The 19805-nt window shown below is 40.6% G+C and overlaps 1 pseudogene; it reads right to left on the reverse strand.

The window, feature by feature from the left end:
* Positions 1-13126: 13126 nt before the first annotated feature.
* LOC123129582 (BAG family molecular chaperone regulator 7-like) lies at positions 13127-18344 on the reverse strand (annotated as a pseudogene).
* Positions 18345-19805: the final 1461 nt, after the last annotated feature.

Here is a 19805-nt window from a genome sequence, read left to right on the forward strand (position 1 = left end):
ATTGTTGTTGTTGTTCTAAGAATGATCATGATGCCCTCATGTCTATATTTTATTTTATCGACACCTCTATCTCTAAACATGTGGACATATTTTTCGATTTTGGCTTTCGCTTGAGGACAAGCGAGGTCTAAGCTTGGGGGAGTTGATACATCCATTTTGCATCATGCTTTTATATCGATATTTATTACATTATGGGCTGTCATTACACATTATGTCACAATACTTATGCCTATTCTCTCTTATTTTACAAAGTTTACATGAAGAAGGGGAATGCCGGCAGCTGGAATTCTGGGCTGGAAAAGGAGCAAATATTAGAGACCTATTCTTCACATCTCCAAAAGTACTGAAACTTCGCAAGAGCACGTTTCAGAATATATATAAAAATATTGGGTGAAAGAAGTACCAAAGGGCGGCCACCCACCATCCACGAGGGTGGGGGCGCGCCCCCTGCCTTGTGGGACCCCTTGTGGCCCTCCGAAGCCCATCTTTGGCTATATGGACTCTTTTGTCGAGGCAAAAATCAAAAGCAAGCTCACAAGACGAAACTCCGCCGCCACGAGGCGGAACCTTGGCGGAACCAATCTAGGGCTCCGGCGGAGCAGTTCTGCCGGGGAAACTTCCCTCCGGGAGGGAGAAATCATCGCTATCATCATCACCAACGATCCTCTCACCGGGATGGGGTCGATCTCCATCAACATCTTCACCAGCACCATCTCATCTCAAACCCTACTTCATCTCTTGTATCCAATCTTTGCATCCAAACCTCAGATTGGTACCTGTGGGTTGCTAGTAGTGTTTATTACTCCTTGTAGTTGATGCTAGCTGGTTTACTTGGTGGAAGATCATATGTTCAGATCCATTATGCATATTAATACCCCTCTGATTATGAAACACTAATATGCTTTGTGAGTAGTTATGTTTGTTCCTGAGGACATGGGAGAAGTCTTGCTATAAGTAGGCATGTGAATTTGGTATTCGTTTGATATTTTGATGAGATGTATGTTGTCATCCCTCTAGCGGTGTCATGTGAACGTCGACTACATGACACTTCACCATTGTTTGGGCCTAGAGGGAGTCATTGGGAAGTAATAAGTAGATGATGGGTTGCTAGAGTGACAGAAGCTTAAACCCTAGTTTATGAGTTGCTTCGTAAGGGGCTGATTTGGATCCATATGTTTCATGCTATGGTTAGGTTTACCTTAATACTTTTGTTGTAGTTGCAGATGCTTGCAATAGGGGTTAATCATAAGTGGGATGCTTGTCCAAGTAAGGGAAGTACCCAAGCACCGGTCCACCGACATATCAAATTATCAAAGTACCAAACGCGAATCATATGAATGTGATGGAAACTAGCTTGACGATAATTCCCATGTGTCCTTGGGAGCACTTTCCTTCATATAAGAGTTTGTCCAGGCTTGTCCTTTGCTAAAAAAGGATTGGGCCATCTTGTTGCACATTATTTACTTTATTTACTTGCTACCCGTTACAAATCACCTTATCACAAAACTATTTGTTACCGACAATTTCAGTGCTTGCAGAGAATACCTTACTGAAAACTGCTTATCATTTCCTTCTGCTCCTCGTTGGGTTCGACACTCTTACTTATCGAAAAGTCTACGATAGATCCCCTACACTTGTGGGTCATCAGATATTGGGAAATATCTTCCCTTTCATTAGTATTCTCTTCATCTTCTACTTGTTTTCTTGTCTTTATGTAATTGGCAATATAAGGATTTTCAATTCAATTCACCGCACAATACATATAAATTTCCTCTAGTTCAAAATCAAGAACTTTATCAAGGAATTTTTTTGGAATATCCTTAGTTATACGTTTCATTTATTCATAACCCACAAGCAAACTAAGTTCATTATGATGCGCAAGGGAAATGAAGTTATCACAATTTTTGGACACGATACGATCATGAAACAATTTGCATTGGAGATTTAAATGATCACATTCATTGGAAAGTTCACAAGGATGGCAAAGAAATTTTAAATTTTCAGCACAAGCATCTTGCCTCTCTTGCAACCATTTAGTTTCTAAATACTTATTCCTCTTGCAAAATCTATCTTCCGTATTTGGTGTGTACTTGCCAACTCTATGCGCTCCACAGAAATTGACATGCTTATAAGAGACATTTTCATCATGACTAGTGCAATCATCATTAGTACTACGGATATTCAAAGAGTTCATACCAACAACATTGCAATCATGCTCATCATTCAAAGATTGCATGCCAAATATTTTATTCCATTCTTCTTCTAACATTTTGGCACAATTATCGGAATCCTTGTTTTCACGAAAGATATTAAAAAGATGAAGAATATGAGGCACCCTCAATTCCATTGTTTGTAGTTTTCTTTTATAAACTAAACTAGTGATAAAACAAGAAACTAAAAGATTCGATTGCAAGATCTAAAGATATACCTTCAAGCACTAACCTCCCCGGCAATGGCGCCAGAAAAGAACTTGATGTCTACTACACAACCTTCTTCTTGTAGACGTTGTTGGGCCTCCAAGTGCAGAGGTTTGTAGGACAGTAGCAAATTTCCCTCAAGTGGATGACCTAAGGTTTATCAATCCGTGGGAGGCGTAGGATGAAGATGGTCTCTCTCAAACAACTCTGCAACCAAATAGCAAAGAGTCTCTTGTGTCCCCAACACACCCAATACAATGGTAAATTGTATATTATCTATTTTGGATGTTTAATGGGTGTTAATATGCACGTTTATATTATTTTTGGGACTAACCTATTAACCGAAGGCCCAGTGCAAATTGTAGTTTTTTTTGCCTATTTCAGTGTTTCACAGAAAAAGAATATCAAACGGAATCCAAATGGAACGAAACCTTCGTGAGGATCCTTCTTGGAACAAACGCAACCCAGGAGACTTCGAGTACAAGTCTGGAAGTCCGCAAAGCTTCCACAAGGCAGTGTGGCGCGCCCCCACCCTCATGGGCCCCATGGAACTCCACCAACCTACTTCTTTTGCCTATATATATATACTCTTATCCCCTGAAAACATCCAGGAGAGCCACGAAACCACTTTTCCACTGCCGCAACCTTCTATACCCGTGAGATACCATTTGGGGCCATTTCCGAGATCTGCTGGAGGGGGAATCGATCATGGAGGGCTTCTACATCAACACCATAGCCTCTCTGGTGATGTGTGAGTAGTTTACCACAAACCATCGGGTCCATAGTTATTAGCTAGACGGCTTCTTCTCTCTCTTTGATCTTCAATTCAAAGTTCTCCTCGATGTTCTTGGAGATCTATTCGACATAATACTCTTTTGTGGTGTGTTTGCCGAGATCCAATGAATTGTGGGTTTATGTCTTTGATTATCTATGAATATTATTTGGTTCTTCTCTGAATTCTTATATGCATGATTTGATATCTTTGCAAGTCTCTTCGAATTATCGGTTTAGTTTGGCCTACTAGATTGATCTTTCTTGCAATGGGAGAAGTGCTTAGCTATGGGTTCAATCTTGCGGTGTCCTTTCCCAGTGACAGCAGGGGCAGCCAGGCACGTATTGTATTGTTGCCATCGAGGATAAAAAGATGGGGTTTATATCATATTGCTTGAGTTTATCCCTCTACATCATGTCATCTTGCCTAATGCATTACTCTGTTCTTATGAACATAATACTCTAGATGCATGCTGGATAGCGGTCGATGTGTGGAGTAATAGTAGTAGATGCAGAATCATTTCAGTCTACTTGACACGGACGTGATGCCTATATTCATGATCATTGCCTTAGATATCATCATAACTATGCGCTTTTCTATCAATTGCTCGGTAGTAATTTGTTCACCCCCCGTAATATATGCTATCATGAGAGAAGCCACTAGTGAAACCTATGGCCCCTGGGTCTACTTTACATCATATATGTTTTTGATCTATAATTTAGTTTACTATTTATTTTGCAATCTTTATTTTCCAATCTATACAACAAAAATACCAAAAATATTTATCTTATTATCTTTATCAGATCTCACTTTTGCAAGTGGCCGTGAAGGGATTGACAACCCCTTTATCACGTTGGTTGCAAGGTTCTTGAGTGTTTGTGTAGGTACTAGGGGACTTGAGTGTAGTCTCCTACTGGATTGATACCTTGGTTCTCAAAAATTGAGGGAAATACTTACGCTACTTTGCTGCATCACCCTTTCCTCTTCAAGGGAAAGCCAACGCATGCTCAAGAGATAGCAAGAAGGATTTATGGTGCCATTGCCGGGGAGATATATGCTCAAGTCAAGACATACCAAGTACCTATCACAAACTCTTCTCCCTCGCATTACATTATTTCTCATTCGCCTCTCATTTTCCTCTCCCCCACTTCACCTTCGCCGTTTTATTCGCCCTTTTTCGTTCGCCTCTTTTCGCTTGCTTCTTGTTTGCTTGTGCGTTGGATTGATTGTTTGTCACGATGGCTCAAGATAATACTAAATTGTGTGACTTTCTTAATACCAATAACTATGATTTTCTTAGCACTCCGATTGCTCCTATTACTGATGCTGAATCTTGTGAAATTAATGCTGCTTTGTTGAATCTTGTCATGAAAGATCAATTTACCGGCCTTCCTAGTGAAGATGTCGCTACCCATCTAAACAACTTTGTTGATGTGTGTGATATGCAAATGAAGAAAGATGTGGATAATGATATTGTTAAATTGAAGCTATTTCCGTTTTCACTTAGAGATCGTGCTAAAACTTGGTTTTCTTATTTGCCTAAAAGTAGTACTGATTCATGGAATAAGTGCAAAGATGCTTTTATCTCTAAGTATTTTCCTCCTGCCACGATCATCTCTCTTAGAAACGATATTATGAATTTTAAGCAACTTGATCATGAGCATGTTGCACAAGCTTGGGAGAGGATGAAATTAATGATACGTAATTTCCCTACACATGGTTTGAATTTATGGATGATTATACAGAATTTTTATGCTGGATTGAATTTTTCTTCTAGAAATCTTTTAGATTCGGCCGCGGGAGGCACTTTTATGGAAATCACTTTAGGAGAAGCTACTAAACTCCTAGATAATATTATGGTTAATTATTCTCAATGGGACACCGAAAGATCAAGTAGTAAAAAGGTTCATGCGATTGAAGAGATTAATGTTTTGAGTGGAAATATGGATGAACTTATGAAATTATCTGCTAATAAGAGTGTTTCTTCTAATGCTAATGATATGCCTTTGTCCAGTTTGATTGAGAATAATAATGAATCTATGGATGTAAATTTTGTTGGTAGGAACAATTTTGGTAACAACGCGTATAGAGGAAATTTTAATCCTAGGCCGTTTCCTAGTAATTCCTCTAATAATTATGGTAATTCCTATACCAACAATTATGGAAAATTTAATAAGATGCCCTCTGATTTTGAGACTAGTGTTAAAGAATTTGTGAATTCGCAAAAGAATTTCAATGCTTTGATTGAAGAAAAATTGCTTAAGATTGATGAGTTGGCTAGGAACATGGATATAATTTATCTTGATGTTGATTCTTTGAAACTTAGATCTATTCCACCTAAGCATGATATCAATGAGTCTCTCAAAGCCATGATAATTTCCATTGATGAGTGCAAAGAAAGAACCGCTAGGATGCGTGCTAAAAAAGATTGTTTTGTGAAAGCGTGTTCTTCTAGTCTTCATGATAATATTGATGAAGATCTAAAAGTGATTGATGTGTCTCCTATTAAATATTTTTTCTAATATGAATCTTTATAAAGATGGGACTGGAGATGAGTCGACTTTAGTTAGAAGGCGCCCCAATGTTTCGGAGTTTTTAGATCTTGATGCTAAAATTAATAAAAGTGGGATTTAATAGGTCAAAAATTGACATAGCAATGAACCCACTATTTTGGATTTCAAGGAATTTAATTATTATAATTGCTCTTTAATAGATTCTATTTCCTTGTTACAATCCGTGTTAAATTCTCCTCATGCTTATGATCAAAATAAGGCTTTTACTAAACATATCATTGATGCTTTAATGCAATCTTATGAAGAAAAGCTTGAACTAGAAGTTTCTATCCCTTGAAAACATTATGATGAGTGGGAACCTACTATTAAAATTAATATTAAATATTATTAATGCTATGCTTTATGTGATTTGGGTGCTAGTGTTTCCATGATTCCAAAAACGTTGTGTGATGTGTTTGGTTTCCGTTAATTTGATGATTGTTCTTTAAATTTGCATCTTGCGGATTCCACCATTAAGAAACCTATGGGAAGAATTAATGATGTTCTTATTGTTGCAAATAGGAATTATGTGCCCGTATATTTCAGTGTTCTTGATATAGATTGCAATCCTACATGTCCTATTATTCTTGGTAGACCTTTCCTTAGAATGATTGGTGCAATTATTGACATGAAAGAAGGAAATATTAGATTCCAATTCCCGTTAAGGAAAGGCATGGAACACTTTCCTAGAAATAAAATTAAATTACCTTATGAATCTATTATGAGAGCCACATATGGATTGCATACTAAAGATGAGAATACCTAGATCTATTCTTGTTTTCATGCCTAGCTAGGGGCGTTAAACGATAGGGCTTGTTGGGAGGCAACCCAATTTTATTTTTGTTCCTTGCTTTTTGTTCCTGTTTAGTAATAATTAATTCATCTATCCTCTATTATGATTGTGTTTTTATGTTTTAATTAGTGTTTGTGCCAAGTAAAGCCCTTAGGATCTTCTTGGGTGATTGCTGTTTGATCTTGCTGAAATAAATAGAAAGTATGCGCTCACGAGAATAATTTTCATTTTTTACCTAAGAGCGATAAAATACCAATTCCAACGGCAGTAGGTCAATATACAAATTATTTAGGACTTCCCAATTTTTCAGGATTTTTGGAGTTGCCGAAGTATTCGAAACCTCCAGATTGCTACAGACTGTTATGTTTTTGACAGATTCTGTTTTTCGTGTGTTGTTTGCTTATTTTGATGAATCTATGGCTAGTATTGGGGGGGGGGGTATGAACCATAGAGAAGTTGGAATAAAGTAGGTTTAACACCAATATAAATAAAGAATGAGTTCATTACAGTACTTTAAAGTGGTGATTTATTTTGTTATACTAACAGAGCTCATGAGATTTTCTGTTTAAGTTTTGTGTTGTGAAGTTTTCAAGTTTTTGGGTAAAGATTTGATGGATTTTGGAATCAGGAGTGGCAAGAGGCTAAGATTGGGGATTACCAAGGAACACCAAGGTAAAATTCAAGGACAACCAAAAGCCTAAGCTTGGGGATGCCCCGGAAGGCATCCCCTCTTCCGTCTTCATCTATCGGTAACTTTACGTGAGGCTATACTTTTATTCACCACATGATATGTGTTTTTCTTGGAGCGTCTTGTATGATTTGAGTCTTTTCTTTTTAGTTTACCACAATCATCCTTCCTGTACACACCTTTTGGGAGAGACACACATTAATCGGAATTTATTAGAATACTTTATGTGCTTCACTTATATCTTTTGAGCTAGATAAATTTTGCTCTAGTGCTTCACTTATATCTTTTTAGAGCACGGTGGTGGTTTTATTTTATAGAAATTATTGATCTCTCGTGCTTCACTTATATTATTTTGAGAGTCTTTTAGAACAGCATGGTAATTTTCTTTGGTTATGAAATTAGTCCTAATATGATAGGCATCCAAGATGGGTATAATAAAATCTTTCATATAAAGTGCATTGAATACTATGAGAAGTTTGATTCCTTATGATTATTTTGAGATATGAAGATGGTGATATTAGATTCATGCCAATGGAGTAGTTGTGAATTTGAGATATACTTGTGTTAAAGTTTGTGATTCTCGTAGCATGCACGTATGGTGAACCATTATGTGATGAAGTCGCAGCATGATTTATTTTTTGATTGCCTTCCTTATGAGTGGCGGTTGGGGACGAGCGATGGTCTTTTCCTACCAATCTATCCCCCTAGGAGCATGCACGTAGTACATTGTTTCGATAACTAATAGATTTTTGCAACAAGTATGTGAGTTCTTTATGACTAATGTTGAGTCCATGGATTATACGCACTCTCACCCTTCCACCATTGCTAGCCTCTCTAGTACCTTGCAACTTTCGCCGGTACCATAAACCCACCATTTACCTTCCTCAAAACAGCCACCATACCTACCTATTATGGCATTTCCATAGCCATTCCAAGATATATTGACATGCAACTTTCCACCGTTCTGTTTATTATGACACGCTCCATCATTGTCATATTGCTTTGCATGATCATGTAGTTGACATCGTATTTGTGGCAAAGCCACCGTTCATAATGTTTCATACATGTCACTCTTGCTTCATTGCACATCCCGGTACACCGCAGGAGGCATTCACATAGAGTCATATTTTGTTCTAAGTATCGACTTGTAATTCTTGAGTTGTAAGTAAATAAAAGTGTGATGATCATCATTATTAGAGCATTGTCCCATGTGAGGAAAGGATGATGGAGACTATGAGTCCCCCAAAAATCGGGATGAGACTCCGGACAAAAAATAAAAAAAGGAAAAAAGGAGGCCATAAAAAAAGAAGAGAAAAGGCCCAAATAAAAAAAGAAATGAGAGAAAAAGAGAGAAGGGGCAATGCTACTATCCCTTTCCACACTTGTGCTTCAAAGTAGCACCATGATCTTCATGATAGAGAGTCTCCTATTTTGTCACTTTCATATACTAGTGGGAATTTTTCATTATAGAACTTGGCTTGTATATTCCAATGATGGGCTTCCTCAAAATGCCCTAGGTCTTCGCGAGCAAGCGAGTTGGATGCACACCCACTTAGTTTCTTTTTGAGCTTTCATACACTTATAGCTCTAGTGTATCCGTTGCATGGCAATTCCTACTCACTCACATTGATATCTATTGATGGGCATCTCCATACCCCGTTGATACGCCTAGTTGATGTGAGACTATACTCCTTTTTTTCTTCTCCACAACCACCATTCTACCTATAGTGCTATGTCCATGGCTCACATTCATGTATTGCGTGAAGATTGAAAAAGTTTGAGAACATCAAAAGTATGAAACAATTGCTTGGCTTGTCATTGGGGTTGTGCATGATTTAAATATTTTGTGTGATGAAGATGGAGCATAGCCAGACTATATGATTTTGTAGGGATAGCTTTCTTTGGCCATGTTATTTTGACAAGACATAATTGCTTGGTTAGTATGCTTGAAGTATTATTATTTTTATGTCAATATTAAACTTTTGTCTTTAATCTTTTGGATCTGAATATTCATGCCACAATAAAGAAATTACATTGAAAATTATTCTAGGTAGCATTCCACATCAAAAATTCTGCTTTTATCATTTACCTACTCGAGGACGAGCAGGAATTATGCTTGGGGTTGCTTGATACGTCTCCAACGTATCTATAATTTTTTATTGTTCCATGCTATTATATTATCTGTTTTGGATGTTTAATGGGCTTTAATATGCAATTTTATATTATTTTGGGACTAACCTATAAACCAAAGACCAGTGCAAATTGCTGCTTTTTGAATATTTCAGTGTTTCGCAGAAAAGGAATATCAAACGGAATGAATCCTTTGCGGGGATCTTTCTTGGAACAAACGCAACCTAGGAGACTTGGAGTAAAAGTCTGGAAGTCCGCAAAGCTTCCACGAGGCAGGGAGTGCACCCAGGGGGTTTGGCGCGCCCCCACCCTCGTGGGCCCCACGGAGCTCCACCGACCTACTTATTTCACCTATATATACTCTTATACCCTGAAAACATCCAGGAGAGCCAAGAAACCACTTTTCCACCGCCACAACCTTCTGTACCCGCGAGATCCCATCTGGGGCCTTTTCGGGCGATTTTCCGGAGGGGGAATCGATCACGGAAGGCTTCTAAATGAACACCATAGCCTCTCCGGTGATGTGTGAGTAGTTTACCATAGACCTTCGGGTCCATAGTTATTAGCTAGATGGCTTCTTCTCTCTCTTTGATCTTCAATGCAAAGTTCTCCTTGATGTTCTTGGAGACCTATTCAATGTAATACTCTTTTGCGGTGTGTTTGCCGAGATCCGATGAATTGTGGGATTATGACTTTGATTATCTATGAATATTATTTGGTTCTTCTCTGAATTCTTATATGCATGATTTGATATCTTTGCAAGTCTCTTCGAATTATCGGTTTAGTTTGGCCTACTAGATTGATCTTTCTTGTAATGGGAGAAGTGCTTAGCTTTGGGTTCAATCTTGCGGTGTCCTTTCCCAGTGACAGCAGGGGAAGCAAGGCACGTATTGTATTGTTGCCATCGAGGATAAAAAGACGAGGTTTATACAATATGCTTGAGTTTATCCCTCTACATCATGTCATCTTGCCTAATGCATTACTCTATTGTTATGAACTTAATACTCTAGATGCATGCTGGATAGCAGTCAATGTGTGCGGTAATAGTAGTAGATGCAGAATTGTTTCGGTCTACTTGACACGGACGTGATGCCTATAATCATTATCATTGCCTTAGATATCATCATAACTATGCACTTTTCTATCAATTGCCCGGCAGTAATTTGTTCACCCACCGTAATATATGCTATCATGAGAGAAGCCACTAGTGAAACCTATAACCCCAGGGTCTAGTTTACATCATATAAGTTTTTGATCTATAATTTTAGTTTACTATTTATTTTGCAATCTTTATATTCCACTCTATACAACAAAATACCAAAAATATTTATCTTATTATCATTATCAGATCTCACTTTTGCAAGTGGTCGTGAAGGGATTGACAACCCCTTTATCGCGTTGGTTGCAAGGTTCTTGATTGTTTGTGCAGGTATTAAGCGACTTGCGTGTAGTCTCCTACTAGATTGATACCTTGGTTCTCAAAAACTGAGGGAAATACTTACGCTACGTTGCTGCATCACCCTTTCCTCTTCAAGGGAAAACCAAAGCATGCTCAAGAGGTAGCATCGGCGAAGTGTGAAATGATGGTTGCTTTGTCCGTGCTTTGTGATTTAACACCTCACTGCTTTGTGATTTGTGATATAACGGACATGGGAATAGACTCTGTGCTCTATACTGTACATGCGTCCAAGCACGGGAGAAAGAGGAGATAGGTTGAATTTTTTCTATTCCTTCAACCAATCAATTAGGGAGCTTCAGTTCCATCTTTTTGGCTTTGGCAGCATTGTCCACAATGGTTCCCATCGATGCCATAAGCTATTTTCACATTTGGATACACATTGTGGATGCCATTTACCGTACCACTTGGTTTTGCACCTCTGTGCTATCCATACAAATCTCGATTATATTGATCTAAAAATTTATAGTATCAAGATTAGTAAAAAGGAGGTGATTTTGCCGCACAGATGATGGGGGAGGTTTCTTATTTTTAGAGGATGTTGGCCTGGCAGTTTGCTAACATGCAATCCCACGTGTCAGTGCTTTACCAAGACGATCCGCGTCCCACATGAGGCAGAACAATGGCAAAAGCAACACGTGGTTAACTTGAAGAAGATGAGGGAGAAGCGGATTCAGCAACGAGTGAAATGATGGTTGCTTCATCCCTCCAACTTCTTTTTTAGCATTATTACTTCGTCCCTCCAACTTAACTACGGGAAAGGTGCAACTTTGTGATTTGACGCCTCATTGCTCATTACTACCCTGGCACCATGAGTGGGGACCTTCGCCCCTGCTACTCTACACTGTTATTTCAGTATGGCACGTGGACCCGGTTGCTTGATGTCCCACATGTCGGCGAAAGGGACTAGAACATTTATGAAAGCGAGTGCTCCACTCTTATGATGGAGGAGTACATGACACGGCAGCCGAGTGAACTATTACTTGTACTATAGTACTACTATAGTTTTGTTGTTTCGCACGATCCATCAATACAAACCCGATTAAACGGGCAAGGGAGAGATTTTTCCCGCGTGGTAGATGATACTAGCCATACATTTCAAAGGCAATTTTAATGTATGCAAACTGAATAATTAAGTAACAATATGAGATCTAGTAAAACTAAAAACACATATGAGTTATTGTGTTAGAGTTTAATAGTAGTGTTGTATTGCATAGTTGTTAGATGTAACATGCGATAACGTGTAGACATGTACTTTTGGAGGGCCTAGAGAGAGAAATTGGGCATAAAGTGGATTCAAATATTTGTATTCGTCTTCATAGCATTTGTAACTCGTATCTACAATTTGTATAGTAGATATTAATGCTTGTTCGCTCTTACCAATCCAGTACAGCAATAATGGGGCCCTAAACACAGAGAGAGCGAGAGAAGAGATAAATACATGGGCGGTCAGTGTATTTCAAGCGAAAAGCATAATACGGTCACCAGATTTTAGAATGCGCTCATTACGGTCAATATATACGTTTTGCGGTGATTATACAATCACCTGCTCCCCGTTCATCATCGAATTGCACTCTGTTGACCGGCCAAATAGTCTGCATGGAACTATGTTGACTAGTTAAATTGACCACGTTCCTTGTGGCACTACTGGAATCTGGCACTTTGCCATCTGCCATGGCAGATGGCAAAGGCATGGTCGGCGGATGGCAAAGGCTTTGCCATTTGCCAGCAGATGGCAAATAATTTGTCTAAAACCCTGCCGGCAAAGGCTTCTTTGCCGTCTGCTGGCTGATGGCAAAGAGCCTGTGGCTTTGCCATCAGCTGGAAGATGGCAAAGCCTCTTAACGGGGTTAGCCCCGTTAGAAGGCTAACGACATACTTTGCCGTCAGCCAGCAGATGGCAAAGGCTGTAGGCTCTTTGCCGTCTGCCAGCAGATGGCAAAGTATGCAGGCTCTTTGTCGTGTGCCAGCAGATGGCAAAGGCTGCATGCTTTGCCGTCTGCCAGCACATGGCAAAGAGCTCTGCCATCTGCTGGCATATGGCAAAGAGCCCAAATAGGCCAGCCCAAATTTTACATGTAGATGACACGTGGCCTCTTTGCCATCTGCCAGCTGATGGCAAAGCTCTTTGCCATCTGCCAGCAGATGGCAAAGTGACTATATTGCCCCATTTAATTTTGTTTTTTCTTATATCAATTCATTTTCATAGAAAATCAAACACAAATATATTTATATGACCAATATAGCATATTCAACACATATTACCAATAGTCATGAACACATATATGCAATACATGTTACCAATAGTAGCAAGTTTCATCCGTACATATACATAGTTTCATCAATATTACACAGTTTCATCCATAGGTAGCAAGTTTCACAAGGTCAAAACAAAAACTAAATACAAGCACTCCATCAACCCAAGCTTCCGTGATCTTAAGCAAATCTGTAAAATGGGAAAGAAGAAAGTTAGAAGAAGAAGACTAGAAGAAGATTATTATGATGCAACTAAAATGTGAAGATTATTATGATGTCCGGGTTCAATTTGTTTTCTATCATGTCATATCATTGTGTTGTTCACTCCAAGGATTAATTCCCGAATATACTCACCTGCAATCTTGGATGCCATATATCATATATCCGGTTATAGTTTTTTACATCTTTGGACAGCAGAATAAATTGGTCCCATTATTAATGAACTGGTGAACACTTGATGCAAAGTAGCATGTCATCTATTAGTTTCTCACTGATCGAACTACCACTGTATAGGTCATTATGTTCACATAAAAAAGGAATTGGAAGTTGAGCATGCTCTCATGTGCTCTTTGTTTCTGAATCTCCTAGACTGAGCAGAGGCAGGCACGTGGAGATGATCATGAACCAACACGTTATGGATTCTGATGTCAATGGTGGGGAGTATTTTAGAAAACGTTTCATGCAAAAGGTGTGCTCAAGTTTAGATGCAGAGAGGTCTGCACCACTGTATTCATAACCATCCGTACATTATGGTGGAGTTGAGGAAAGGAGCATTACCAGGGATGTGATTTTAGCAGCATCTATAGATAAATGGCTGCTACAAAGGGCAGAAGATGCATGTAGTCACCAGCATCAACTTTTGGAGTGTGCGCTACTGGGATCAGTCTCTCCAGCTTCAGGTAAGCTATTCACTCAGCCACTCGGCTATTTATGTCAGATCTAGAAGTATTTTCTATAGCACACCATGTGTTAGTTTGATCTGATAAGGTTGAAATACTATGAAGCTCATGGCAATCAATGGATTGATATTGGGGAGTATAGTTTCTGTAATTACTGTGACAGTATGAAACATATATTGCTATATAATCAAGATTTAATGTACACTATTTAGTATACCTGATATGACTATGATAGAGAGAACATAATATACTGTATTTTATTTGTAATTTTGTATACATCTATCTATCTATCTATCTATCTATCTATCTATCTATATGTATCTATCTATAGCTATACTAATTATATATAGACTCCCAACAAATCACACATTAATCAGAAAATAAGAGCCGTTCTATCTAATCCATGTAATCCTTGGCTGAAATCTTGACCAAGAAAAAATCAGGCAGAAAAAACTTCTTGAACGGCCCACAAATAACAAACTATCTTTTTTTAGAAGACTCGCAGTTTTCACGGTTGTAGAAGAAATAGAAGCCGAGTGAGATACTCCCTATCAACAACCGTGAAGATAAGTTAGAAAAAAACATGAAAGGATATACAAAAGCGCTTAAAAGGAGAAGAAGCCGAAAGAGATAAGGGTCACAGTCCTTTCACGTACAAGCCAAGGACACCCCAAAAGTATCTACCTTCTCCACGTCTCTTTCTCTCTCCTTGAAGAAAACAACCTGAAGCAACAACGGTCCATGTAATCTCCATGGTCTCCTTAGCCCCAGGAACAATTCATGTTGCTCTCAAATTGTGCAAGCAAGTTCGGGCGTCGATCCGATGTGCTGAAGGAGTGTATTGCATCACAATTGTTTTGTTAAGGTTTGTTTTCTCATCTAGATGAGGTTCGTTTTCTCATAATCTTTTGTTCTGAATTTCTTTCTTCCCTTGAATCTACCATGACTTTGGATCGGGTTCAATTTGTTTTCTATACTATCATGTGATAGTGTTCTGCTTTCCAAGGATTAAATCCTGAATATTTTCACCTACAACATATGGATATCTAATCGAGATCATCAGGTCAGATCTGGTGAGCTTATAAATTAAACCTGGTGTCTAGACAAGCAACATCACAAGAAGGAGCATCCTTTCAGTTGTCAACATCGAGCTGGTCAAGCTACTCCAAATTCAATTTTTGCACCGATAAAATATGTCCAGTAACTTTCTGTGAATCACATGTGACAACAACTATTTTTTTCTGACAACTACAGGTTAAATAGAGCATGACCAGCTGCATCGACTGCTCTTAACTGATTCCTACCTGCAGCTCTATAAATAAGCAAGTGTTCATCTGATACCTATTGACTACAGATTGGGGATAATTAGCAACATAATATTGATACATAGAAATACTGAGTGAGAGTATGACCAGCTGCATCGACTGCTCTTCTAATAATTCCAGCTGCCACTCATCTTGACGTCCACGCCAAGCCTCATATAGATGGTAGGATATCTTTTGTACATAGTAGTTCTTTTGTAACCTGATTGTAATATCATTAATGATGTATCTGTGTAGTCCATATATATGTGAATATGAGACGGGCGAGGTGTGCAATTAGCAGCCCGTTCTTTCTGAGCTATACAAGTTTTTCTTGGTTATCCTATTTCGGCGGTTTCATATTTAGAGAAGCTTATGAAATTACACATCATATGCCTATTTAATAACGATGTGTTTCACTGGTACCTGTTTTGGCTGATTGAGGTTAATAAGCAACAATATATTGTAAATAAAAATATTGAGCTTTTCCCAATTTGTGGCGCCTAAGTTTTATTTTGGCAGTTTCATATTACAAAACGTTATGAAACTAAATAGCATAGAATTCCTGCAAAAAAAAAGAAACTGTGCTTTTGATAAATAATAAGATGTCTGCAAATGGTTTCGCATCTTGCAGTGATGCTATGAGAACTTTGAAATATATGATAAATTTTTACTAACAATATCAATGATAAATATATTGTTGTTTTTGTAAGTTGCATTGCTTAAAGATTTTTCGAAAGCAATACCTGAATCTGGCTTTTGTATAGTTCTTTTTGTTTTACCTTTTTTATGGATTAACTTAGCACATATACTGTAATTATTTTCGTTCTGAAGGGGACTATAGGAGGAAAGGTAATACGAGATGATCATCGCACTTCTCCAAATCTGCTCTATCCATGTTCTACCACTATGTTGTCTCTCTCTTTTCTTTCATACCTACTATTTGTATAAGGTCTGTACGTTCAAATTATCTATCTTACGACATTTTTTGTTGATCAGAATGCTTACTACATGGCCCTGTACTACGTAATGCATGCAGAAAATATCCAGATTGATCTGAATTGTATACTTTTAAATTAAACCAAATATAATGCATGTGAAAAACCAGTTTCAGTATTCATTTTTCACTTTCCCCGAGGCACGTGCTCTAACAGATTATTTTTTTGATATTCTTACGGTGAGAGAGACATAGGTCAAACTCTCAAAGAATTTGTTGAGGAAGATGATTCCTCTACATAGTCTATATATGTGAACTATGAACCCTTTGGTTCTTTACACCGGCGTGAGTATATGATGCAGAGAATAAAGTGCTTTCCATTTGACCTGTTGGTCAGTAGCATACACGTTGCACTAGAAAATCATAATTTAGAAAAGGTTCATTCTTAGGATATGTTGGTTAGGACATCACTTATTGCTATATATGGATTAAATGCCCAAAAAATCCAATTCTTATGGTAAAATATAGTAGAAAGACTAGCCCGTGCATCGCACGGGTTTGACGACTAGTAGTGTTAACCACTGTATGCAGTAACTGAATTTCAAATCCACAGCACAGCAATGGCAATCAGTAATCAGCAATCGGCAATCGTAAACAGGCCGTGACGGAGCTCACCTCGAGCGCTTCGACAGTGAGGAGCAGGACAATGATCTTCTCGGAGAACCTCTGGCGCTCCTCGTGGTCGTGCGAGAGGCGGTGCCTGTAGGAGAGGTTGTAGAAGAGGGACCGGAGCTCCTTGAGCTTGGCCTTGGCGACGGCGAGATCGCGCAGGCAGCTGAGCACCTGGGAGCGGTGGGCGAGGTGCGCCCTGTAGTTCATCTGGATGAGCAGCGCGGCATCCTGCGGCGACAGCTCCTTGGCCTTCCCCTTGCCGTTCCCCATGGCAAAGGCCTGCATCATCAGAAAGAGAGACAAATGTCAGGCGGTCAGTACACATATGATAGTAGTGCATTGCAAGGGAGCAGAATCCTCAAGCTGATATCATTTAGAGCAAAGTTCAGTCAATCTGTAGCCAGTACTAAGCACAGATCTAGAGTGTGGACACTAGCATCCTCTAAAATTCCAAATTTTCTCTCAAATCCAGCGAGAGGTAACTTGGTTCTATTGGAAATTCTACTGGAAATCACACATCTCGTTCAGATCGGGCCACAGAACCCAAACCCCCGCAAAAATCTCATCTTTTGTGCTGAGTACCGTACCTTGCGGATGGCGTCGCAGCCGGCGGTGTTGTCCTCGGGGATCTCCTCGATCTGGACGCATGTCCTCGCCGGCTTCTTCTTCTTCTTGTCAACCTCATTGTCCTTGGCGGCGGCCTTGATCTTCTTGGGCTTCTCCGGCCTGCGCTCCTCGACCTCCAGCTCATCCTCGTCATCGTCGGAGGCGGTGAAGTCCTCCTCCCAGGTGTAGGCATGCGACCATGGCTCGAGCGAGCCTTTGCCCTTGATCTCGGTGCCCCACTTGGTCTTGGTCTTGCCTCTGGCGCTGCCCTTGGACTTGGCCTCCCACCTCCACTTGCGGTCGAATCCGTCGTCGTTGGGGGAGGCGAGCTCCGCCTCCCACTTGAGCGCCCGGCCCCCGCCGCGCGGCTTCTCCTCCGCCGTCCACTTGACTTTCCGGCCGCCGGGCTCCGTGGCCGCGTAGGTGTACTTGCGGGCCGTGAGCTCGAGCGCGGCGACGCGGTCGGTGAGGTCGTGCAGGAGGAAGGCGTGTGGGGAGGGGATGGGGGCGGGGTGAAGAAGGGGTCGGCGGGGAGGTAGAGGTCGAGGAGGTCGGGGTGGTGGGGGAAGGCGAAGCGGGATGGGGATGGGGGTGGGAGGAAGGGGCGCAGGAGGCGGAGAGGGAGGAGGTAGGTGGTGGTGTGTGGATGAGATGCGAACGTCTTCTTTTTACCTGGATGGGTGGGGAGAGAGGGAGGGGATAACCCCACAGTTTTTTTTTACCTGGAAAAAAATAACCCCATCTCTTTGCCATCTGCCAGCAGATGGCAAAGAATCTTTGCCGTCTGCTAGCAGATGGCAAAGAGGTGGGGTTGGTACGCCGTTACATGCTTGACGGCCATAGGATTTGCCAACCTCTTTGCCATCTGCTGGCAGATGGCAAAGATTATTTGCCATCCACTAGCAGATGGCAAAGAATTGGCTGATGGCAACCATGTTCTTTGCCGTCTGTCAGTTCTTTGCCATCGCCATCAGCTGACAGATGGCAAAGAGCTGGCTGATGGCAAATTCCCTGTTTCCAGTAGTGTGGGTCCCACCTATTAGTTCACATAGGAAGAAGGTTAGTTAAACACAAATTTATGTAGGCGTGACAAGACTCGAACCCGTGCGTGGGAACCACCTGGTTGTGTATGTGTCTACCAAAGACTAATGTGTGCGCATGCACATGTAGGTTGAGCACTTGAGCGTGAGAGTGTGTGTTGGTCATGTGGTGTGTGCATGCATGCATGTGTGTGCGTGTTAGTGTTCCGTGCATGCGTGGTTGTGCATGAATGTGTGAGTGTTGCGTGCGTGCGTGGCTATGTGTGAGTGTGAGTGTTGCGTGCATGCAGTTCGTGTGCATGCGTACGTGTGTCTATAATCACCACACCATATCAGGTGTGTTAAAATAGACGGCTTAGCAAACCAATACAAGGCCACCTTGTCCACTGTGCCTGCGGTCATGACTTTGAACCACCATCCAATATTATTTTATCATTTGTTTTCATTCTTATACACACCGACAGGTGGGCCCAATGGTAGTGAGATAATCTGATGCAACACTAGAGGTGCCATGTGGAGCGTTTAACTGGTCAACTAGTCATGTCTTGAGCAAATACAGAGTTGTACCATGAGCCCGTGACTGTATAATAACCACAAAACGTAAATGGTGACTATCGTTGTCAAAACCGGCGGATCTCGGGAAGGGGTCCCGAACTGTGTGTCTAAGGCGGATGGTAACAGGAGGCAGGGGACACGATGTTTACCCAGGTTCGGGCCCTCTTGATGGAGGTAACCCCCTATGTCCTGCTTGATTGTTCTTGATGATATGAGTATTACAAGAGTTGATCTACCACGAGATCGTAGAGGCTAAACCCTAGAAGTTAGCCTATGGTATGATTGTATGTTGTCCTACGGACTAAACCCTCCTGTTTATATAGACACCAGAGGGGGCTAGGGTTACACAGAGTCGGTTACAAGGGAGGAGATCTACATATCCGTATTTCCTAGCTTGCCTTCCACGCCAAGGAGAGTCCCATCCGGACACGGGACGAAGTCTTCAATCTTGTATCTTCATAGTCCAACAGTCCGGCCAAAGGATATAGTCCGGCCATCCGGAGACCCCCTAATCCAGGACTCCCTCAGTAGCCCCTGAACCAGGCTTCAATGACGATGAGTCCCGTGCGCAGTATTATCTTCGACATTGCAAGGTGGGTTCTTCTCCAAATCCTGAATATCTGCTAAGTAGTGTCTGGCTCCCATAAATGTTGGACTTCTCGGCTTCTGTGCCCAATAAGGGCTATCTTCCACGCGTCGAGCGAATGCGAGGAGCCAGGGCATTTTTACAT

Source organism: Triticum aestivum, chromosome 6A (assembly GCF_018294505.1).
Source record: "Triticum aestivum cultivar Chinese Spring chromosome 6A, IWGSC CS RefSeq v2.1, whole genome shotgun sequence".
NCBI classification, from domain to species: domain Eukaryota; kingdom Viridiplantae; phylum Streptophyta; class Magnoliopsida; order Poales; family Poaceae; genus Triticum; species Triticum aestivum.